The sequence below is a fragment of the Polistes dominula genome, unplaced genomic scaffold, assembly GCF_049000335.1.
Source record: "Polistes dominula isolate Pdom_NZ unplaced genomic scaffold, Pdom_raw_medaka contig_27, whole genome shotgun sequence".
NCBI classification, from domain to species: domain Eukaryota; kingdom Metazoa; phylum Arthropoda; class Insecta; order Hymenoptera; family Vespidae; genus Polistes; species Polistes dominula.
The window spans coordinates 3,854,039-3,879,045 of NW_028300906.1; the positions used below are offsets into that span (position 1 = coordinate 3,854,039).

The 25,007-nt window shown below is 37.8% G+C and overlaps 1 protein-coding gene and 1 long non-coding RNA gene across 3 annotated transcripts in view; one reads left to right on the plus strand and one right to left on the minus strand.

Annotated features, from left to right (window-relative positions):
• Nucleotides 1-19,533, minus strand: part of LOC149033412 (uncharacterized) — a 31,380-nt gene extending 11,847 nt beyond the window's left edge. The window contains exons 1-3 of one of the 2 annotated variants that reach the window (XR_016178939.1): nt 13,464-19,533; nt 13,022-13,344; nt 12,413-12,603 (exon numbers count right to left, since the gene is read on the minus strand). This is a non-coding gene — a long non-coding RNA (uncharacterized LOC149033412). Of the gene's footprint in view, nt 1-12,412; nt 13,345-13,463 lie in introns of both variants that reach the window. The other variant, XR_016178938.1, reaches the window with a different exon arrangement.
• Nucleotides 19,534-20,089: 556 nt separating this feature from the next.
• LOC107067582 (bruno 3) overlaps nt 20,090-25,007 on the plus strand; it is a 232,715-nt gene continuing 227,797 nt past the window's right edge. Inside the window, exon 1 of the mRNA XM_015323224.2 lies at nt 20,090-20,438. The gene's annotated coding sequence lies outside the window, so the exon portion shown is untranslated. The remainder of the gene's footprint in view (nt 20,439-25,007) is intronic.

Here is a 25,007-nt window from a genome sequence, read left to right on the forward strand (position 1 = left end):
CTAACGCCCATACACGACGCGTCGTGCCACAGGATTGACAAGACGCACGTTACATTCACCTAAATGCTCAAAATACTAACCTTTCACTTGCAAACTTTTGACAAAGCCATAGGGAGACGTAGAGACAGAGAGGGGAGAAAGGAAACTTTCGTTCAAACGTTTCCATTGATCTCAATCCCTTAGTCTAGTATATTAGTACAATCATTTTCTATCTCAAATTGATTACATAAACTCACACAGATAATTTCGAGAAATATAAAAACTTTGTTGTTGTCTTTCACGTTACTAATTACTTTCCTTCGTAATTGTTCCCTTTTTTATTTTCAAACTATAGACATAAAATCGATACATATATTTTCACGAAGTAATTACAAATCATCTCGAGAACAAATGGGAAAAAAAAGAAAAAGTTAAAAAATAAAAGGAAAAATAAAATCATATTAAAGGAGAAAAATAGTTCGTAAAACGCGTAAAGTATTAACCACGTTATAGGAGAATCTACTCGTATAACGAGTCTACTATTTGGGGAAAAAGTTGGGAAGAACCTCGTGCTCGTAGCCCCCCGTCGCATTTGCAGCGTTCGTACGATGGCATACAATTTAACTGCGTTCCCAGACGCGTCACAGGTGCCTGCTACTCCATAGCCGTTCACCGGTATAGCCTTTACTGGCAATAAAGCCAATGACGGGACTCGTGTCCATCCAGATGCGTAAATCGTGCATTTAACCGAAGCACTCTCTCTCTCTCTCTCTCTCTCTCTCTCTCTCTCTTTCTCTTTCTCTGTCTCTCTCTCTCTTTCTCGTTCTCTCTTCATCTAGCGATCTATCCATCTCACTTCTCCTTCGGTTCTGCGTATTCAATTGGCGTGGCATTCGTCGCGATTTCACCACACTGCCTCTCGAAATTAACGGGTTCAAAGACACTGGTAGCCTCCGCCGCAGTCGTCGGCGTGCCAATTGCAATGAAATTCACAATGAAAATCGCGCGCGCTTGGCGCTCAATTGTCACAGACAGAGAACGATGTTTTTGAAAACAGACAGTCACAAAATGTGTCCCGACTGTGTAGTAACGAGCTCACTACTCTTCCCTATACCCGGTAATCGAATAAAATACGTTCAATTGCAATGGAATTGGTGTAACATAAAAATTAATCGCGCATCCGGTAACAGTTACTCTCTGAATATACGTTTTCACAGGAAGTTTTGGTTAGATCGCACAGAACGTAAAATGTCTGCATTCGATATTACAGAAACGTGGTCCGATTTCGATTCTATCGTAGACCCTCGTCGTTTGCCATTTACATGCGTATCGTCTTCTGTTACACTACCGTCCTATCTCCTTCCAGTCCAGACACAGGTGTTTATTATGAGATCCTTGAAAGAGGGTTAACCAGTTTCAGGAGAAAAATTTACTCGCGAACGTGCGACAAGAAAATATGTGCCAGATTCAATAATAGGGGAAACTTCTCACCTATTCTTAAAATCATTTAGAACAAGTAAGAAAATCCATAGATGCAACTAAATTTTTCTTCAAAGCTTTTCAATTATCTTTATAAATGTAATATTGAATCAAAAGGTTTTATCTGATAGCTTTAAGGTTTCTTTGTTCTCGGACAGAATTCTAAGGATTTAAAAATCAGTAAACTACATCTGCTCCAACGGATGGCCGAACTCTGATCAAAACTCAGATTAGAGAAAGGGACGGATATAGAATTAGTGATGGTATCGATTCAAACTCCGAGCACTGACCCGGTATACAGAGTATCGGAATAGCAATAATAATCAATTGTCCATGTAAAAGCTTCGACAAGTTACATGATCGGAAAATAACCAAAATCAATTTGTTTTGGACGCGTAGGCGCAATTTTAAAAGCAAAACTCGTCGGCCGTCGTTCTCCCCGTACGTCCAAATTTACGTAAGAGCACTAAACTCGAGATGTAAAGAGAAAAAAACAGCAGAGAGAAAGGTTGGAAAAGGGTAGGGAAGAGATAGTAGATGGGACGAGAAAAAAAGTCGTCGGTGGTGAAGGTGACATTGGTGCACTACAGCTCGTAAAATGCATCTGCCCTCCCATTCGCTACTGGCAACGGCTTTTATTGTGTGGCGTATTCCCCTACTTTCATCTCCACTTTTTCCCCCTCGTTCTCCTTCGGTACTGCACTCTGCCGATCCTCTTCCTCCTCTTTCTGCTCCTCTTCTTTCTCCTCTCTGCTTACCCTCTCATTCCTGTAGGACGAAAAAACAACGACAACTGATTTATCACCCTCGTACACTCGTTAAACTGATTCGATAGATTTTACTACGCTTACGTCGACTCTTCCCTATATCGTCTCCTCCAAATCTCTCTCTCTTTCCTCCTCCTCCCCCGTCTCCTCCCCTTCATCCTTCTTCTCTTTAAACTTTTCTCTTCGCTTCTATGCCTCTTTTTCTCGTATTTCTGTTTTCCACTCATACATGTAAATACTTTCTCACGGTTGTTTGTATCAGTACAAGCACCGCTTTTACTCTCGATTTCTTCTCTTTCCACCCCTAACCCTTACTTTCACCGACTTACAGCTTTATTGAAGTTTACAACCAAGCTTACATTACTAAACCAAGCTTATACGCATTCAGATATTCTGAATAAAAAGTATTATTACGCGTAACGATTTATCACATTTTCTTGTGGGTTATTAAATCGATATGATTTTGGGAAACTTTCGTTATCGGTAGTAATGGTAGTAACTAACTAAATTTGAAAAAGTTGAGAAATATATCGTAGAATTTTTCGCGGGTCTGTAATATATATTTTTGGCTGAGAAAGCCACAGGTGATATTATGCAAATTGGTAAGAGATAAATGTAGAAGATATTAAGTCCATCTTTATAATTCTAGAAATTGTTATATGTAACTTTAATGAAATTCCTACGCGCGCGCAAAAGATCAAAAGAAATCATTAAAATTAATAAAAGTCTACCATAGGATAAAAAAGTTCCATCTCCTTAAATCGCCTTTTATTTTATTCGAAACAAGCGTACATTCTGTTTTTCTTGACTGCTTGTAAATCGATGTTTATTCTTTACCTTTTAGCGTATATAAAAGTCATCAAATAAAGCTTTCTTCTCTTATTTTTTCTCTTTCATTTTCCCTTCTTTTTTTTTTCTCAAGGAACTAAGAGTACCAAATGAAATAATTCTATTCAGTAAGATTTAACAATGATTACAAAGAAGAGATTGACTTTGAACTCAAAGAACTTCTCGTACCGTACTCGGCAAATTTTTTTGTCTTTTTTTTTTTACACGAAGCAAGAAAAAAAAAATAGAAAATCTTCAGAAAAAAAAACCCGACAGCCCTTGTTTAGCGAGGGCACGAGTTCGGAGGGGATAGAAGAGTGCTTCGCTAGTAGTTTTTCAAAGAATTATTAGTATCCAACGGTGAAAAAGAAGTTCTCGGATTCGTTGAAGGAGTAAAACATAAAAAAGGCGAGGAGTCTAAACAGTTGCAGCTATTTCGCGCTTCTTTATTGTTCTTTTTAAGCACCGCTTCCCTCTCTCTCTCTCTCTCTCTTACTTTCTTTCTCTTTCGTAGTCACGAATACTCCGCTGTTTACCTTATTCGTTGGACCCAAGAGAGTTATCAGTGGCAAAGGCGAGCCCTCACAGGCGAAAATAAAGAGCGCCAGTGCCACCCTAAATGTGTCTCGAAAACAAGAGAGGGCTTTGAGAGTTCATAGGAGTGTCGGAAAAGGGAAAAAATAAGTGCGAGAACAACACTCGAGGGTAAACGCACGAACGGATTCTAAGTGCAATTCGTAAGTGATGCACTTTACCTTCTTCTTATTCTTTTCTCTCTTCTCTTCTCGTCTCGTTTACTACTTCAATCACTTTTTCACTTCAACGATTTCCACAATGAAATTATTTCATTATCTGATTGTCCAAGTAGATAATTAGCATCATAACAACAATATTACTTATTCGAAGTATTATATTTAGGTATCAAGTTTGCAATATAATTTTTACGGATGAACATTGAACGATTTTATTTAACCCGAATTTATCAAATAATAAATATAATAAGTATATATTTTGTATTGACAAACTTTTGAGAAAATAATATAAATTTTAATCGGAAATGCCGTAGGTAATTTAAATTCATAGCTCGCATGCATGTACCGAATGAAAGTGGAAAAGAATGAGAACGTAATTTGCCTAGCGAATGCAACTTTCGAAATGAAAGGTCAATCAGCATTATTGTTAAGGAATTATGAAGGACGTCGTTGAACGCGTAAACACGAACCTGTCAGGTAGAAAGAAAGAGACAGAGAGTGAGTGAGTGAGTGAGTGAGTGGGTGAGTGAGTGAGTGAGTGAGTGAGAAAGAGAATGAGTGTGCCGGCACCCGGTAACACGCGTCAATGTCAATTCGATGAAGCGTACAAGAATGTATTGATCTGCTCTGACATACCATTCGCGTACAGGCCACGAAAATACGATACTGTCGGTATTTCACATCTTCGGGAATGCGCTAGAATTTCGTTCCAACGCCATCGTCTTCCTGTTTCTTTCATAACACGTGCCTCATCTAAGAATTATCTACAAGATATGCAAATATATTTTTTTAAAATTATTTATTTCCTTGTTTGAAAATTTTGCCAAATAATTATCTACGATTTAATAAATTTCGTCATATTGCGTAAACGTCGATGATAAATACCATCGAAATAATCTCTTCTTTTTATTTTTTTTATTTCTTCTATCTTCTTTACTTCTTTTTATAAATTCAGACAGCTTTTATCTAGGGAAAACATTTTTGTCCCATCAAATGTCCAGGACGGTGGCGAAGAAAAGAAGGAAAAAGTAGGAAAATACGCCGGCGTCGAAACGACAAAGGAGAATGAAGCTTTAAATAAGAAATGAGCATTCGTTCTTGAGCCCTGGTAAGGACGTGACGGCAAGTGGGAAAGTCCTCGTCTTGCGCCTGCATTTGCGGATGCAAGTGAAAGGAACATTACGGTGCGTGATTGCCGTTTTATTAGACAAAGGGCGAGGGCTGAATGTAGACTTACTCCCATTAACGTCTCTTTATCACGGGCATTACATCGGGGGAAATGAAAAGCCACGGCGGACCCTTCCAGGATTGGGAGGGTCTTTTCTCAGACTCTCCTGAATTGTCATTACAGATCTTACAGAGGATACGGATGATTATTTCCCTTCGTACAGTTAAGCAATTATTATCACTCTTCAGCTATTTAACTTGCGATCTTATTATAAATAAATGTCATAAATGTAAGAACAGTTTAAAGATTACAAATTTATCAAAGCTTGCATACAAAGTGTCTGAAGTCTTTTCAGGTGAAACAGTGTTACCATATTATACGTACAGAAATATAAAACAAATGCAAAGTTTCTTAACTTTTGGGATGAACATATTCACGACTGGTCTGGAATATTGCAATTTTTTCTATTCTTTGTATGAAAGTAGTGACGTATAAAGTAAGCATCCCCCGCCGAATACCCCAATCACCAAGATCGCAAGGTACAAACCAACAACGAGACTTTGGATGCCTTAGGAAAACTTGGTGGCGCGTGTGCAGCTTGTGTAGCAATAACTGTGTAGTCTCGTATAAGGTAAACAACGTGTCGGATATATGAGGCGTATATGCGCTACCTCGATAAGGCGTACGAGCTCACGTTTTTACTTGCAGAGTAAACGTTTCGTGGTATATTCTTTTTGCTTTTCTTTTAAATCAAATTCCCCTATAAAAGTGTGAATTTGTTCGTCGTATTTTCGGGTTAGTTTGAACGAGAATATAGTTTTGTGTTAATCGTATCTACGATATCCTTTAAAAAATAATGGACTTTCTAATTAGATACTTAAATCTTATTAAAGTAAATTTTTATTAGAAACTTTATTTTTCACGTTTAATCGTAACTATCTGCGTTACTTCTTTCATAAGATTTTTCTTGAGAAAAATGGCTACGACTATTTTTAAAAGAAAGATGTTGTTTGTCGATAATTTCATGAAATGTGCTTCGGAAAAAGCAAGAGAAATTCAAGCTCGCATAAGATCTCGTTACTGTTTGCTTCGAAAATAAAGATGTTCTCTTGGACTGATTCAAGTGTATTCCTCTTTCTTTCCTTTACTATTTCTATACTCTTTACGCATCAGTTAAAGTCAAGATAAACTCATTCGTGTATTAGAAAGAAGATTGTGTTAGGTTTTATAATGATATTTGAAATCCAATACGATCTAAACACAGATAAAAAGAAAATTTACATTAATATTAAACATACAAATGCTTCCTTCTTTTTTCGATAAATAACGAATCTCAAAAAGTTATATATTTTATGATGTATATATGGAAAACAACAAAATAACATTTAAATAATTCTGTCAAATAATCGATTCTTTTTTTTATTTATACATAATTGATGTGTCTTGAAATATCCGAACGAGACTAACCGTCGAAGCTTAGACGTTACAGCGCGTGCAAGGATTTGAACAAAAAAAAGTTGCCTCAACTAGGGGAAGGAAGGAAAGCTAAGGATGAGCAGAGAGGGTAAAGAACAAGCAAAAGAAAAAAGGAAAAGGAAAAGCTTCACGAAAGCTAGAAGAAGGGACGTGTCGCGAGTGACAGGTCATTTTCCGGAGCAGAGCACCTTCTCGTTGCTTGCAACCACCATACCATCCCATACCCTTCTATTTCAGTTCGTACTCTCTCTAAGGTTCACTGGGGCATTCTAACCTTCTCAAGTCCTTCTCCTAATTTCCTCAACTTTCTCTCTCTCTCTCTCTCTCTCTCTCGCTTCTTATCCTCGAAGCAATCCCCGATACATCTTGTACACCAAATTCAAGTCTCCAATAACTTGTACCTATAGCAATACCTAATTTGATCTTTTCTCGAAAAAACATTTTACTTTCGGTTCGTTCATATTTTATTTTCTCTTTCTTTCACTTACACACACACACACACACATTCTCGCATACATTTTCTCGAGACTTCAATGTCGACCTGTCATTATTTCTGTCGATATAGAAAGAGAGAGACACGTTTTTACAACGAGCAAACGTTTTCCAGTATCTTGTACGCGATGAGAATGGGTTATTCCTTATCCACAGGGATTTCTATATACGTTATTCTATCTCACTCAAGGGAAACGAATTTGTTCTCCATTAAAATCACTTTTCCGAATCGCTTGTTTTCTATATTGTTTTTCTGTCGTTCGTTGTAAAGTTCGATTCATATGCGTTAATACGTGTATCTGTATATACTATATCTATTGTATATTTTTATAACAGTTTACCACAAATGTTTTTATATTTATACAGAGAAAATCGCATTATCACATACGTCGCAACTCCTAGTAACACACTCTCGATCGATGATATTTAAATGAGTTCGAATTTCGATACGGTGCGATTTAAATGAGCTTCGATGGAAATGATTGTATTTTCAAAATACTCATAGATACCTACGTACATACGTACGATAAGAGTTTTATTGGTGCTTACACAGCGAGTTATAGTGAAACAAAAAGTTAATTCCATTCTATCTTTTGTTCTATCAACGTAAAAAAAACGAGAGAGAAAAGAGAGAAAATTTAAAAAAATACTTGTGCCTTGCGATTGAAGTTTTATCACGTCAGCGATGTTTCAGTAAAGTCATAGGTCAGCTTGGTTTTAACTCTGCGAAAATATGATGGATTTCAAATCTCGAAATTGGTTAAGCAATCTTGGTAAAATGGAGTTGGATTTACATAAAAACTCGTTTAAAAAATTATTAAATCCTCTCTCAATTTGACTTAAATATTTCCAATGATGGTTTATTTATCTTCTTACTTACATTATGAAATTATGAAGTTTTTTTTTAATAATTTTATACGTAAAAATATGTAGTAATTACATTTTTTCAAATATTAATGTTGGCTATGACGAATTGAAAAAGTGTGCGCTTGTAATATCGTGGATAAAAATATTTCTAAAGTTTGTAATTTTTTAAAAATATTTGATGTAAAAAACGAACTTATTAAATTGAAGGAGGACCATCGTATATTTGAAATTATTGCTACCAAAACGAAATCGTCGACGCTGTTGCGCTCTCGACAACGATGATTACGTTTCATCCTTGCAAACACTAAAGTGAATTCTCGCACGGTGCATCCACCGGAGAACGAGCAATGTTGCGTCCCCAATTCGATCGGAAAAGCCACAATGTGTACGTTCAATCACTTAAGTGCACGCTGAGGTTTGTCCACACGGTAGCTATTCGAAAGAACACGACGCTTTTCCGTTTCTTCTTTCCTCCCATCGTCCAATTCTTATGTGCAACCGGCAAATGAACTCTCGCCGACGATGAAGACAATAAAAATACTCGCTTGGATCCATAACTGTTTATATCTAACATAACTAATAAATTGAATATTTTCAAATTGTCTCGAGACAATTTATATTTGTGTGACTTTTTTCAGTGAAATTCCTTAAACAACGATAATAATAAAATTTGATGAAGTAGAAAGAGAGAGATAAAATTCACATTCGAATCGAAAGTTGGACTAAATTATAGAAGGTTTCTAGTAGTGTTAATTTTGGTGAGTGTGTGAACATGCATGTATGTATAATATGAGTATCGATAATTATAACGATATATGTGTTTGTTCATGAAAGAATAAGTAGGAATATAACATACCTCGTACAATATAATATAATCGATTAATCGATGAAACAGCAGTTAATTAATTAATTAATGGAAATATATAATGTTATTTAAAAATATGGAATATATGTAAATATATGGTTAACTGTCTTCTTCAAAATCCCCCTTATATGTACTAGCTCGTTATCTTCTATTAATTTTCTTTTATTCAACATTATTTACATATATGTCTTTCAAAAGAAGGAGTATTATTTACTAGCCATATTAACTTCATTATACATAAGTGTATTAGCTAGGGAAAGCAACATAAACATCTTTTAATAGAAGAACCTCTACAGAGGACAACGAGCCAGTACAGCGGTTAATTTCGAATACGACGGTACGTAAAACTAATACTCAGTGCTCCTGGATTATAATTAACATTTACTTCAATTAATCATCAATCAATTAAGGTAAATTGGACACAGTACTGTAATATGTATGAATTAAATTTTTGATTGTTTAAGTTGAAATCTTTGAAGTTAAACTCATTTACCTGATTAAAAATAAAGAGACAAAGTGTTGCTCCTTTCTAAAATTTGTGTTACAAGAGAAATAATGTTTGTAAAAATATTAAGATATTGAAAACTAAAGTAAGCTGACGGTACTATATATTTTTCAAGCATTCCAAAGTAAAGGACGAGGGTGAATTCGTAAGAATAGCAGTATACATTTATGCAGTGCCGAAGCGATATGTAAGAAGTCCTCTCTACTTCTTCCTTAGCTGTAAAAGGGAGCAACGAAAACACATGGAACCTTCTCCATATTTCAGGAAAAACCTGACAAAGTGCTCAACTCCGGCGACTACTCTTTTTCTCTATAGGGGTTTCTTTTCGCAGCTCGTCACTCCTCGACTACCTATGCATTTATGCAATAACGGGATAATTTCACGCCTACACCCAAACGATATCACGCTCGATTTCCTATCTTCTATTCGTCGGAATTCAAATACACTTTTCGAGATATGACCAATATTGAATGACTTTCTTATTCAGGATATCGACAAATCTCTATCTCCGTTTTTTTTTTTTATATATAAATGTAATCTTTTAACATTGGTTTAATAATTGAATTAGTTGAAATACAAAATAATAACATTATTTCTACATTGTTCTAATCGAATTCTCATGAAAAAGCAATTAATGTCGTTACGATAACACGACATAACCAAATTATACAGCGTCAAAATTTCCGACTATCACTCTTCTGTATACCATTTCAGACTCCTCGAGTTATGTACAGTGGTTCCTGCGGTTCCGGCTTGCTTCTTGGAGTTTACACTACCGAAGACGCCTTACTAATAACATCAATCCATACAGACCCACACCAAAGAGTTGTTTCATACCAGCTATCACAACTGTCTTACCATGGTAGACATTTTCTTTAATGTTTTTTTATTTTTTTTATTTTTTTATGAAGTTAACATTACAATTATCTTCGTTTGAATGGGTTCTTTTTAATATAATTAAGGATAATAAAATTTTAATTAGCGAACATGAAAAAAAAGAATCAAAGCTGTGAAACTAGAAACGAAAAGTTCGTAGTTCGACGAGAAAATATGCTGAGAAAAATAGGAAGGAAATTTCTTGCTGAGATCGTGTTACCCTGCTGGAAACTTTACCATCTTAACGACTCCTCAGATTTGTTAGTTGGAGGAAAAAAAGTAGGACTCTGTTGACAGAACGGTATTACGGCGCAAATCAGAATAATTTAGCGTTTATCCGATTGGAAGGTTATTTGAAAATTTTCTACTTTTTTTTTTTTTCCTTTTTTTTTCTACTCCATTAAAATGATCCTCTATAAAGTAGATATTTTGTTATTCATGGACAAAATTAGTATATAGTTTTTTTATAAACGGTACGTCTACGTTTTTTTAACAAGTTAACTATGGAATTTAGTTTGAAAAATATCTTACATCATGCGTAATTAAAATCTACCAATGACGAGTCTTTCGATCGATATTCGTTGAATGTAAAACAAATGCTCCTATTATAAATTTTTTGATAAATATTAAGCAAAAGAAAAAAGGACTACATTTCTATTCTATACAGAAATGAACAATTCATTGTTAAAAAAGTTTACTATTAACATTTTTGAATCGACGTTTATACACGTTGAACGCAGTTAACTAGTTAATTTAAAGGTTAAAATTAATTGCACATTTTTTCTGTCTATCTCCTATAATTTAAACATTTATAGTTTCGTTTGTTTATAAGTAATTCTCTCCTTAATTTTAAGGATAATATCTAAATTGGTTTTCAGTTTTGGGTTTTAGGCCATTTCATCGGCGCGTTTCATCGATTTTCGTTCGCTTTTTTGAATTTACTCCTATTCTAAAGAAGTTTTCACTTAAAAAAAAAAAAAAAAAATTAATAATGTAATATTTATTATATTACAGAAGTTACGCGTGTAATCTGTCACATTACAGACGAGCATATATTTCATTTCGTTTCACGTCGAGATAAATTTTATAAACGTCGAATGTTCCCAGCGACACTTTATTGAAAATATTCACTTTGTACCGAACGGCTTTGAGTGAGGGCAAAGCCAATTAACAAACGAATGATTGAACATGGATAAAATTTTCGACAATTCGATGCCGAGCGAGATGGTAATGGATGGAAATTTTAAAAATTCCTTATTCCCATTTGTTGTTTTTTTTTTTTGTTTGATCGTGTATACTGCCTACTTCCGTGAGACTCCTGGCATTTATGTTATTAAGGATAAAATTACTGCGTTACATACATCGTATTCGAATGTGCTTTATCGATCAAATATTTTCTCGTATGTATCGAATCTCAAAAGACGCGTCGCGTTTCTCTTTACCTTCGATGATTCATTTACGTTTCGATTAGTAATTATTATTAACGATGGAATTACACATTTGCACTGTTTAATTATTTACGTATAAAAGAATATCAGTAGTATGTAAATGTAATGATAGCGTTTCATCACAAACGTATTACATAAAATGAAATTTGAAAAAAAGAGAAATAATTTGAAAAGGGGTGGTAGTTGCTTTGGTGCATCTTGAATCGGATACAGTACACAGGTTAATAATTACAACATTGGTGAGGGACGTATTAAATAGTTTTGATTCCCACAAGAGATCCCGAAAGTCAGGGGACGTGAGTTTGCGATTCCAGGAGATGCTTCAAAAGTTACAAATTTTACCGACTAAAGAGGAGTTCCAACGTGGTGCGTCAAGACGCAAGATCCTCTTAGCGATAGTTACTGCGTAATCCATGTCCCGAAGTCGCCCTCAATCAGAAGCACGCAACCTATAACTCAATATATCGACCTCTCGAAGGTATCTTACTCTCTCTCTCTCTCTCTCTTTCTCTCTCTCTTCCTCACTTTTACAGTTTGCACAGATACTCAAGCGTTGTATAAAAACATATATAGAAAGATTTTAGTTCCATCAGCAGGTTGAACCATAGTCGTTTCTACCGATTCACAGAATTCTTTTTAGAAAAATTCTGAAGAAACGAGAGGAAAGGAGTATTACTAAGAAGAGGGCAACTAGATTTTGTCTTTCTATGATTCCATCTTGGCAAGACTGTAAGGTGGAAGAAAGAGAAGGAATAAGAGGTGGTAGGAGGTTGGCTCTGTCGGAAGACAGAAGCAGGGCTTTTCGAGGGTGCCTGGATCTACGCTGCACCTCTCAGCCAGTAATTGAATAACGTGTCTCGAGGTTCAGCCGGGATCCAGATACCGTGATATAGGGGGATATAACTCTTACCTGCACACCTCGCCAACTCCAATTTCCTACTTTTTCTTTGCTTTTTTTCCTTCTGTCGCTTCTTTTACTCTCCGAACTGTCTCTCCTTTCTCTTCATTCGGATACACGGTGAAAGATTGCTCCAAGAATGGCGTCGAACCGTTTTAGTTTAGGACCCGACCGTTTAGCTTTCGATCGTCTCCTGAGAACAGCTAAATCCAACGATTCTTGTACGATCGTGTAAGCCAGTATCTCATTTTACCTCGAAGGAAAAAAACGACAAAAATACACGTGTACGTGTCTGCTGCGTGAATCGAGTTAGCGGCTATATTTTTCTCATTCTTTGCTCTCTTCAAATCAATTGTAGACTAAAAGGTTTTCGTCAATGTTCCTAACAAAATATAACTCACCCCCAAAACTACACGCGTGTTACTCATTTGTATTTAATAACTCAATGTATCTCTATCTCGCTTTCTCCATATCACCGATAGTTTCATCGATACTCTGTCAGCTATTCATAGTCCAGAGTTCGATAGTTCTCAAGTATCATCGACTCGTTGTCGACAGATCGTTATCGATAGTCTACCGTCTATGTCTCTCTGACCAGAGAGACAATACAGGCACACTCACCGTCAGCATTGCGGTGTAGTATGCTTTTAGACAAGGACTTATTTCATTAGCGTTGAATGTACTGCCTTTCTCTTGTTGTTTTTCAAACGAGAATGGAAGGTGTCACGAGGTGAGAGAAAGAAAATAGTATAAGCGTTAATGCTTTTCTCCAGGTTTCTAGGGAAAGATGGAAAGAAACAAAAAAAGGATGTCAATAAAAGGATAGCAAAAGAAAAAGTAGAAAAAAGATGGGTCAGAAGAAAGTTTTGCAGGTCGGTCAATGGCTTCTTAAAACTACGGATTTTTCGTCGCATCCATATTTCGATAATTCCAACGTTGTCTTTCTATAAAAAATAAAAAAGACAAAAGAATAATATTATTAAATTATCCGAGATAATCGAAGAATATTTCTAGGTGACTCTGGAAAGTATATTTTTCGATTGAATTTCAAAATTATACGTACGTTCTCCGGGTTGCTGGTAAAGGTACCACGTTACCATGATTGTCTTAGAGTATTATCGGTCGAATCCAAGAAAAGTCTATGTATTTCTTGCATTCGATGCGGCGTAAAATTCAAAGTGAGAGAAGGCACGTGGAAAAATAGAAAAAGAAATAAAAAAAGAAAAAGAATAGAAGAAGGGATCGCAAAACGCAAAGAAGAACACTCGGTAGAGATTCAGAAGGTGCGGGGAAACAATCTTGAATACGATCGAAGCGATATGAGAGAACCGAAAGAGGACGATGGTGGCGGGTGAGCACGTAAGAGATCTCGGGCCATGGCATTCGGTAGAGAGTAAAGAAAGAGGGCAACGGAAAATGTAGTCTAGAAACTTTATCCACTTTGCATGCTGATGGTCACAGATTCGGAAAGACAAAATGGCGTGGTTCATGGGGGTGGGCAGGGTAAAGGGATGTAGAAAGGAGAAAGGTATGGGTTGGGGTTGGGGTTAGGGTTGGGGTTGAGGTTGAGGCAGAGGCTGAGGCTGAGGCTGAGAAGGTAGATCGCGATTCAGCGAGAATCGATTCCCTTTGTGCTTCGCCGCCGGCAGCGACGCCACGAGACTGTCTTTGCTAGCACTGTATCTCTCCTCTCCAAACTTTGTAGCCAATTTACGAGCGACCAAGTCAGCGCCCTTCGATTTTACGCTAATCCGATGCCGATGTCGATGTCATCGTTGTCGTCGTTGTCATCGTACCGTAGACACCAGCCGAACCTTCTTTTAGAAAAGGGGCTGCTTTTCTGCTGCCGGTGGGCTGAACGAAATTTCATTTTTTCTACCTTCCTCTTTCGGCTCACTCGTCAGGTTTCTTTCGAGCTAATTGCTTTACTCTTCTTATACTTTCTTATATATTATCCTTCATCGTTTCTTTATCCTCTTTTTTTCTTTCTCTCTCTCATCTTTCTTTTCGTTCTTCTTATTCATTACCCTTCTGCCCGTTTTCTTTTTTCCTTGTCTCCATTTCTGCTCGTCTTTTATCTACATCATCCTTCTTCTCATCTCTTCTCTTCTCTTTAGTTTCCTTTTCTCTTCGATTTCTCTCTCGTAACTTAGCCTTGACAAGTAACCACAGTCGTTCGGGAAGGTAATGGGGTTTACCAGATAGAACCGCCGGTTGGTTTCCTCCGGTGCGGCCGATCGAATTACAGAATTAAGTTCAGTCGTAGCAGAATAACGACAAAACCCCTTCTCTCTCTCTCTTTTCCTTTTTTGCTATTTTCTTTCTTTTTCTAATGATTTATCTACCTTCATCTACCCTTTATATCGTTATTATCAACCTAGACTGCAAAGGGTTAATATCCAAATTTATTTAATATCCTAACTTGAATTATGATCTAGATAAATAACGTGTACAATGCTTAATTTAAAGTTAAACAATGTAGCGGAAATCTAGCGAGTTATTTAAACAAATGATCTGGAAAGGTTTTGAAAAAAACATTGATGAAGACGATCGGATATTGTGAAAGAAAAGAAAATGTTTTTTTTTTCGTAGATGTCGAGATATTTTCGGTTCCTTTTGGTTCTTCGAAACCGGCTTAAATGATCGAAAGAAATTGAAATTCCTGGGAAGAAAAATGCGCGAATATCTGAATAGTACGCATGCGAGATCACGTGAGTTGACTGTCATCCCAGTGATTGGACGTCCGTCAGTCATCAACAACGGAATGCGCTATTTCCGAAGGTTCCTATTCGATGCTCTGTAGGGGTGGAAAAGTTCATTAATTTTCGACAATGACGCGTCATTTCCTCTTTCCACAAAGTACTACAGTTACTTCGACATTCCTTTGAAGCTAAGACGCTACCTGAGAACTGCAACGGTGCGTTCGTCGTTTGAACGTAAGCTCATTGAACATTTGAACATTTTAACAAATTCCCAATCAATGTAATTTTATATTTAGATTTATAAATAATAAATGCAATATGGTGTAAGACTTTGTTCAAAGTCATAGTAATCGATGTTAATTAAAATGAATAGACAAAATTTAATCTAACAAAGATACGAGAGTTATCCGATTATATAGGATAAGGATCGGTAAGTATACCCTGACACCCACCCATCTCCGTATGACCACAAGTACATTTGGGATCGCAGAAGCTGCAGTAGCAGTAACAGCAGCAGCAGCAGCAGCAGCAATAGTAGCAACAGTAGCAACCAAGCGTATGTACGCCGTAAACGATCGTGTCGATGAAGGGGTTGCTAGAGAGATTGTATGCTCGAGTAAATCCGTAGATTGTAAATGCATCTGCGTTCTCTATGTGTGGACTTGTAAACAATGCGCTCATGGGAAACAATGTTCGTGGTGGAATCATGAAACTATGATCTATGTGATCGAAACCTTGCTGCTTCCTCTATCTCTTCCTCGCTCTCACACACACACACACACACTGTCTCTCTCTCTCTCTCTCTCTGTATTCTTGGTATTCTAACCTATCAGAGAGTATAGCACCTTTGTACGTCAAACCTGGCAGAATGAGACGAACAATAATGCTTCGATGCTAGAAGGATTTCCATGAGGAAAATTGCAACTAATGATGAATCTCGGAAGTTCTGCTAACAAGTGTGGAAAAGTAACGGAAACCTATGAGAGATGTGCTATGGTGGGTAGATCCTTTTCACTTGGGATATTCCACGAAATTCGGTCGCGAATATTTGGATTCTGCTTTGTATAAACTCTTCCCCTTTAGATCCTTCTCAATCTCTCTTTGCCTCTGACTCGCTGTTTCTGCTTTTGATCCTTATCTTCTTCCGTCATACGTGTCTCATTGTCTCATACTGTTCGCTTGCTTTGATATACGCGCAAATACGTAGGTTTGTACATAGGACTGCTCGTCGGTCACGTACGATCACGGCTGAATCGCAAATTTATCGCTATTTCGAAGGAATTAATTTGTCAAATAGGAATTTGTCGTGCGGAAGGAATCTTCTCTGTTATCGATCGGAATTACTAATGAGATAGTTGCCTTTGAAGAGGCTAAACCATTTGTACCAGTATATCTCTCCTTTACCACAAACTCTTCCTCTTCTTTCTTTTCTTCCTCTCTCTGATCCTATTCTCTTCGCATAATATACTATGATCCACTTTAAATAAAGCCTCATTAAACAATTTGTCTCGATACATAAAATAGTTATATAGTAACTTAAGTTTAGTTAACTTCGTGTTTCTTAAACTCGTATCAACTTAATTCGTATTTCATGAATGAGCTTGCCATTTTAATATTGAGAATTGATAAAGAGATGAAGAGAGTTAGAAAGAGAAAGAGAGAAAGGAAGAAGGGAAGGAAGAAAGAACGGAAAATAAAAATTATATAAAAGAATGACTCGCAAACAGTTCAACGAACGAGAGTCAGGATTTTAAGTCCGCTTCTGTCTCATTATTTGCTACACGATCATTAACATAACATCAATTAACATCAAACATTTTAAAACTCAATTTCACGAATGTAGAATCGCATATTTCGTCCTAACTCTTTCTGAGCGTTATAGAAGAGTTCTTTCAATCCGCTCGTACACGGTGTGTACGTCTTTCTCTTTTTTTCTTTCTCATATTTTCAGTTGTGTTATTCATACTCACCCTCTTCATCCAATTCTCTTACACTCGCAGTCCACTAGAGAATCGCTAAAGTGTAATTAGTCTATCCGCGTGCAATAAGGCACGTATTAAGAATAAAACGTTTATTCTTATGAAGGAATTCTGTTTTTTTTCTCAACAATTTTTCGCTACTTTAATAGGACAGAAAAATGTATTCTTTTTTCCTTTTTTTGTTTTGTTTTTTGAACAGACTAATATAATATATGGAATACGAGCAAAATTTTATATATTATATAAAAATAATATCGTTGATAATAAGTTTCGAGCTTGCATTTTTGAAATCACTAATATTTTTAACATTTGACGTAATTTGCTGTAAAAATATAGGGAACATTTTTCTCAGAAATTCTGTTTTGTTATTTAAGCTGTTCGAGTATACTCTCTTCTTCGTACGCGCTGCCTCAAATAATGTTGTAATTATGCGTCTAATTAGAAAGTTCCTTAGTAACTTAATTTGTGGAAGCACTTGCCAAGTATGTCTCGTCTATCGTTTCTCTGAGAGAAGGAGGTCACATTACATGAACATAATTAGGTCGAGGATAGATAAAGGAAGATGCAGAGACAGAGAGAGAGAGAGAGAGAGAGAAAGGAAAGGGTGGAAGAGACAGAACAAGAAAGAAAAAGAGATCATAAATGCATATAATCATTATTATTGTAAATTACTGTGCGATAGGTTGGTTTATTCCAAAACATGTGAAAACTATCAAATGAAATAAAAAAATGTATGTGCAAGCTTTAGATTCTAAGTTAAAAATAGAACGTTGCTCGATAAGCTGCGAAATATTTTCACCCCACTACGGCTTTGATCAACGGGTATAAGAAAAATAAGGTAGAAAGTGAGATCTTATTTTTAGGGATGCAAGATATAATCATGATTTTAAAAACATTAGTATTAACTGTCTTTAGAACTAGATCTTTTGAACATTCGAAATCTGACTTAATCTGTGTCATCACAAAGACCGGATTTGAAAATGAAATTATTGCGTGTGCGTATTGGTCGTTCATACGAATCTATAATGGTAGAATTGAATTGCTTTCCCGAGAGCAGCTCGATTGATTCGGTAAAACGAAGCACTAATCAAAATTAATTTCCATTATTTCGTTAACGACACCGAATTTTGCTGTGGTCCTCGTCACATCTACAGAGTCGATTTGTTGCGAATTAAAGATAATTAAAAACTCTCATTATAGGCGGAAAAGTAAATAGAAAATCTGTGGTTTCGATAAAAGGGTAGTCCTTGTTTCGAATGTTCATGTAGGATTATAAAAAAATTGGATAAAAAATTGATTGTTTATCCTCTCGTCAAAGCGAAACCATGTTCAATGTAAAGCTAAGAAAATATTCGTCTCTCTTTTAACAAAGCATCAAACGTTGTTTGATCGATCAACAAAAGTTACGTAAATCCTTTCATTTGAAAGAAAGCATGATTCCGTCTGGTGATGGAGAAAAAGGGGAGAGGGAAAAAAGGATGAGTCGGGAAGGAGGAAGGTCGGGCTAGGGGAGGGGGTATTCGTCGATTCACAAAAGTTGGTACAATACGCGAAGCTTTCCTTGTCTAGCTTCCATCGTTTCTCGGAAAGTTACACGCTCGTCGATGCGAGACACGATGGTGGTGATGCACGTTACGCAACGCAATAGTAAAGGAAAAAGCGAGATGGCAGAGAATCGGGGAGGATGAAAGAGAAAGAGGCAAGGTCTGGGAGGGGGGTGCGAGTGGCGAGAGAAACGCAGAGGCAGGCCAGGCAGAGACTTCATTATAACCTCATCACTTCCCAGCGAGTGCATTCGAATTGAAAAACGCGCAGGCTTGTTTTGAAGCACGGTTACCGTGACAACGAGGGTGCGCGGGCGCGCGGGCGCGCGCGCAAGCACGCAGGCAGAAAGGCAGGCAGGCAGGCAGGCAAGCAAGTAGGTAGGTAAGCAAGCAAGCACGCACGCAGGTACGCACGCAGGTAGCCACGAAGGTACGCACGCAGGTATGCACGCAGGTACGCACGCAAGTACACGTTTCTCTCTCCATCGCGTGACTCTGTAGCTCTTCGAGGTATGTGCTGTTCAGGCGCACGTTCGCGTTTTCTCTTAACGTCCCCGTGTGAGATCGGCAAAACAGGAGAGAGGAGATAGAGGATGGATTCGTTGAGTCGACGTGGGGAGGAGAGGTAGTAGGGTATAGGCGAGGGTTAGGCGAAGCAGTCACTATGACAACGGTGATAGGTGAGGTGTTAGTGCGCATCCGTGACCACGCCTACGTCACGACGCTGTGACGTCAGAGCGTCGAGCGTAGCGCGCGCGCGAAACCGAGAGAGGGGTAGCTACCGCCTGTTGCTACTTCCCTTAGACCACCACCGGCATCATCCCTTCTCTCTCTCCTGTTCTCTTTGACGCTTCGGCTCGATGCTCGGCTCAGCTCGGCCGTGGCCTCCGGTTCGTTATGAGATCTCCTCTCTACCCTACCACCAGCGAACATTCGCGAGAGAGTGGGCGCGAGCCTCCTACCAAAACTTTCTCTCTCTCCCTCTCCCTTAGAAAGGCGCACACGAGAGAACCCGTTTCCCTCTCGCGCGCACGTTTGCCAGCCAGTAGCGATCCCCACGGCCACGACCGCGAGCCGAGACGAGCGTACAGCCACCGACTACGAGTCGGTTCCTTGCCAGTCATCTCTATCCGACTACACGGCACGCCGCGCTCGCGCGCGCGCTTTTACCCTTATTCTTATATATTACTTCGCGTCAGCATTTTACGAATGAACCGTTAACTCAATAAAACCTTTCTCTCTCTATATATACACACACATATACATATATGTATATATATACATATATACAGATACACATATATTATATGTATATATATATACATACATACTCATAGATAAAAAAATTCTTCCGAGGAATATTATACCGTGTGTCGTCGTTACTAACGTCGAGAGCAAGTTTTTCGCGCTCACATTTTGGGACACTACGGAAAACGCGTGGACATAAAATATATGTATATATCTGTTACACATATATAGAGTGTTGGCGGGAAGATTTGGAACGAAGAGGACATTGCACCGATGCTGTACTGCTCGCACTATTGCAACATCCTTTGAATTACGAAGGACCTAGTGGAAACGGATCTTTGTCATTCGTCCTACCCTACACTCAAGAGAGGACAATAAATAACGTGCCTGCCTCTCTCTCTCTCTCTCTCTCTCTTTCTCCCTTTATATATATATATATCTTTGCCTTTCACTCTTTCTCTCCTTATCTTTCTATATCAAGAAACTCCGGTACAGAACTACTGGAGACGGCGCAGAGCGTGGCTTCTCGCCCAGCTGGACTGCGAATTCGGTCTATGGATCATAGGTTAGATACCATTTCTTCTTTTCTTTTGTTATATTTAAACGCGAGAGGACAACTGTTGAGAAAACATAAGAGAAAAAAATAAAAAGGGGAAAGATATAATGCGCGTGAGGGTGTGAAAAGTAGGAATACGCGAACGAGTTGGTGCACGCACACGTGACAAGTTCGGTCTCTTCGACGTGCTTAGCGCGTGCCGCTCTAACCTGTTGCCGCTACTCTCTTTCTCTACTCCATGAAGAAGTTTTCAGAGCCGGTAATCGAAGCTCCCAAGGATACCCATATTTCCGTGCTCTCTAAATTTATAATATTTCATTTTGTTATTCGTTTTATCCAAGACGATATCTCTCACAACTATCGTAAGATTTGAGTGACGTTGTTTAACAGTTTCAAAAAGTGACGTGTAAACATATCTTTAAAATAATCATTGTACCGCAGTACGTGAGTTTATCGACATTTTGACATTTGTCAGAAATTTATTTTTTAGTTTAATACTATAACTCTTTAAGAAAAATGTAGTCACTTTATTTTAGCCTCTTATTGTTTTTTTTTTTTTTTTTTTTTAGAGTTGCTCTCGGAATTATACTTCATTTATGTATGCAAAACGTGTTAAAAATGAGATGTATGCTTCGTTTCTTTGTAAGTATCGATTTTAAAGTAATTATTAGAAAATCTTTATCACAAAGAGCACCTAAAGTATTCTTCTCAGTAATGTCCTTGTCCTCTGCGACTACTTAATCATCTTAAAGAAGCTTATAATTCCATATTCTATTAGATTCGTCCACGGTGAATACCTCTTTTGAATGTACTAGTTAATGATAAATTAAGTAGTCAAAAAGTTATAAGCTTTTGTATATTCATAGATCAATTATCTTCAGCTTAAGCGTCTATGATAGTTTGCAAGTACGTCGACAATTTGGAGAGGTGGAAGTACATTAGTTAGTCAAAATAGTGGTCAAGGAAACGTAATATATTTGCATGATCATCATTTGTTCTTATTTCGTGATAATGTATCTGTAAATTTGTCTAGTATGCGTGTGTTACTTTAGCAGTAGGATGCTATAGGTCTAACGAGGATAAAGGGCTGCGAGAAAGGTAGAATAAGAGAAGGTACGCGTAAAAAGCGGGGAACGGGGAGGGATTTGGTGGGGTGGATTTGGGGGAGGTCGTCGCGTCGTTCGATGTAAGATATATATCTTCGTACTAGGCTGCGTGACCGGAATCCCAAGGAGGTTAAAGTTAGATTTGTAACGTATTTTTCGCTGATGTGGAAATACCTATCGACTAGAAGCTCGTGCCGCGTTCACCGACGTTTCGTAATTTCCGCTCGCCTCTATCCTTTTTCGATTGACGTGGATGGAAGCAAAGATTTACGTTGGGAGTAGCAAACGGGTAAAATGTAACGTGCTGGTATATGCGACACAAATACACATGAAAGGCCCGTAAACGCGAACACAAGTTTGTAGACGTGAGCCTGTGCGCGTATTACGAAGGGAGCCCTTTAAAACCCTCCAAAAGTGCGAGGCAGGAATAAGAATATCCCTTTGTATTCTGAATCGCCTCTATTGGTTGCGGAACGTCATTTTTCATCGCAACAATGCACACCTGCCCGCTTCGAATATCGTTCATCGGCGGATAATATTGGAATTTATGTATATCTTTGAAAATAATCTTCGATATTTATCTCGATGGAGACACTTTCGCGTCAATTTTCGTACCGGCACCCTCTCTATGCGGGATCATCCACTGTAAGACTGATGATCGTGCCCAATCCTAATTTCTTTTCGTATTCCGTTGAATTTCTGATGATTCTTTCCTCTCTCTCTCCCTCCCTCTTTCTTTCTTGAATTTTTTAAGCACGGATCGCTTCACCATTTCGCAAGCTTTTTATTATTTCGTTATAAAATTCTCTCATCGACTCTCCTTCTATACTCTCGCATTTCCCCCGAGCGTTTGTTTGACGTATTTTCGTCGTTTCTTCGAAAGTTTATCCAGCAGTGTGTTCTCCCAGCGGTGTTGCATTTGTCGGGATGCAACGTGATACCGAACAAGATAAATGAGAAGCCTGTTTCTCCATTTTATACTGTAGTGAGAGAGAAAACGTTGAAATATAAAATGCAAAAACGACAGGCTTATCGGTTGAAAACTTCGACATCATCATTTACCCCTACCTCAATCTTGCATAATTTATTTCTACAGTCTCTCTCTTCTCTTCCTTTAATATAACAACATACACTAATATGTAAATATGTCACACTTTTTCAAAAATTCTACCTGGTCTAACCTTGGTCACTGTTTTCTGTGAACACTATAACAAAAAAAAAAACATGATCAGGAATTGTTCTAGTGATGTCTACGAGTAGTAGTTCGAAACGTTGCTAGAAGCACTTTGCCTTTCGTAAAGACCTGAGAATGTAGGTGGTGTTCGTGGCCTTTAATGAAATTCTAGCTTCTGACAGTGCGAAGGAGACTCGACTGGGCGAACATGTGCTGTCTGATACATTATATATCTTCACCTATGTAGGGTATATAAACGGTGTCCTACTCAGGTATAATGCATTACGGCGCTCCGTTGTGCCAGGATACAGGGAGCGTGCACGGTGCATTGCCAGAGAATGGAGTAGGCACTATACATACCAGAACCAGACTGAATTATACTCCGTTATGGTTGTAGCCCCTATAGGCAGGCACTGCTTACTCGAAGAGAGTTTCTATATCGTATCAACCGCTACTCGATATATCCAATAGGCTCAGCCGTGCTACCCTCCTTGTAACTTAATCGCTGAGGCGTTATTCCTCGTTTATTCGAGAATTTCACTAAATGAATACTGACTCGGTTATTTGGACAGTTTATCTTTAACTAGCATTTATATTTTTAACACGATTTTTCACTTTTGTCAAATATATATATATTTCACATTTGTTCATATTTTTTTATTACCGAATACTGTATATTAATGATTTTGTTCTTTTTTGATTTCAGGTAAGTCTACTTACAACTCAGCATTAAAATATTCAACGCCAAACCTGTAAGTTTAAAAATCCTTTTATACTGAATGTTACGTTTGTGTGATAGTCTTATGTTAGTATAAAAACAAAAATAAAAAATGTTAGTACAAGTAGAGGGGAAGAAAGGCAATTCGCTTTGCAATAAAAATGTAAATTAACGCGAATACACGTGAACAGTACAGAGGGTTAATCTTCGCGGGTAGGTGTAGAGGGATGACGCCGTGGTAGCTTGAATAAACAAACTGAACTTTGTGGCCCCGGTGACACCTTCTCTCTTCCGTTTTCATCAGCCGCGAGTAGTGCACGGTCCAAAGGACGTTGTTATGACTGCTAATGGAAAACTATCCAATTCAAAGAACAAAGTAAAGTAACGAGTTACTTTGCACCTCGATGAATCCAACGAGAAGAAGGTAAGATCTCGAGAAAGTTTAACGATTGGATGGAAAATTGTTAATATTGGTATTAATTAGTAATTTATAATTTTTTACTGAGATGAGAAGAATTTTGTAAGAACAAAATTTTGTAAGAAATTATTTTTAAATTAATGCAAAGAACAAAAAAGAAACGGAATTTACCGATACCGTTGTTGCCGCTGCACACAAAAGAAAAGAAATAAAAAAGAAATAATAATAGAAGAAGGAAAAAAGGAAAAATAAGTGAAATCGCGAGGTAACCGTTTGATCTCGAAATTTCTCTGTCCCGAGCAACATTATCCGGCAATTAGTAAGACCTTGCTAGTATTCGAGTACCTACGTCCGTCCCTGTGGAAGGCTCCGGACTTTTGAAGCTTAAGTCTCGGGAGAGAGATTTAAATTTCAAAATTTCAATCTGGTTTGCAAATCTGCTCGTCTCCAGGCTCGCGTTGGCTCGCGCGCCTGCTTCCGCACTTCCGGCTTCGCTTGGATACCGGCAGATTGCACCGGGACGACATCAAAAGTCTTTTACGTCGTGCCTGCCTTTTTCTTTCCTTTCGTTCGTTCGTTCCTTCCTTCCTTCTTTCTTCCCTTCTATTTTTATCTCCCTTATCTTCGTATCCTCTCTTTCCGATTCCCTCTGTAGCAACCACCACCTCTCTTGCTACTTGCCTTCCAAATATTCGTTCCGTAAAGTCACCCAATTGAAAGCACAAGCGTCGCGCATTCTATTGTGCAAAAACGAAAAAATTGATTTTTCTTTTTTTCCTTTTTTCAAACGAGTCCATTAACTAACCCCTTTCGCTATAAAGACGTGCGACGCACGTCGAGATGCTTTTGTTGCAAAGCCACCAGCAACGTGTATACGTGAACCGTGGGTTAATAAGAAAATAAGATTCTTCTTCTTCTTCTTTTAAAGAGAAGTTTTGGTAGGGTAAAAGCTCTCTTTGTTACTTTTCGTATCACGATGAAGAAGAAGAAGAAGAAAGTTCCGGAACGTTGGGAAGGTACAGTAAATATGTCACTTCCGCGATTGGATAGGAGCCGTGCTAACACACGGCAAATAAGTCAACTTCTCCTCTTCCTTCCGTTTCCCTCGTCTTCCGGAAGTTGGTTCTTCCTTGACGACTTGGCAGCGTAATTACTTTACGAG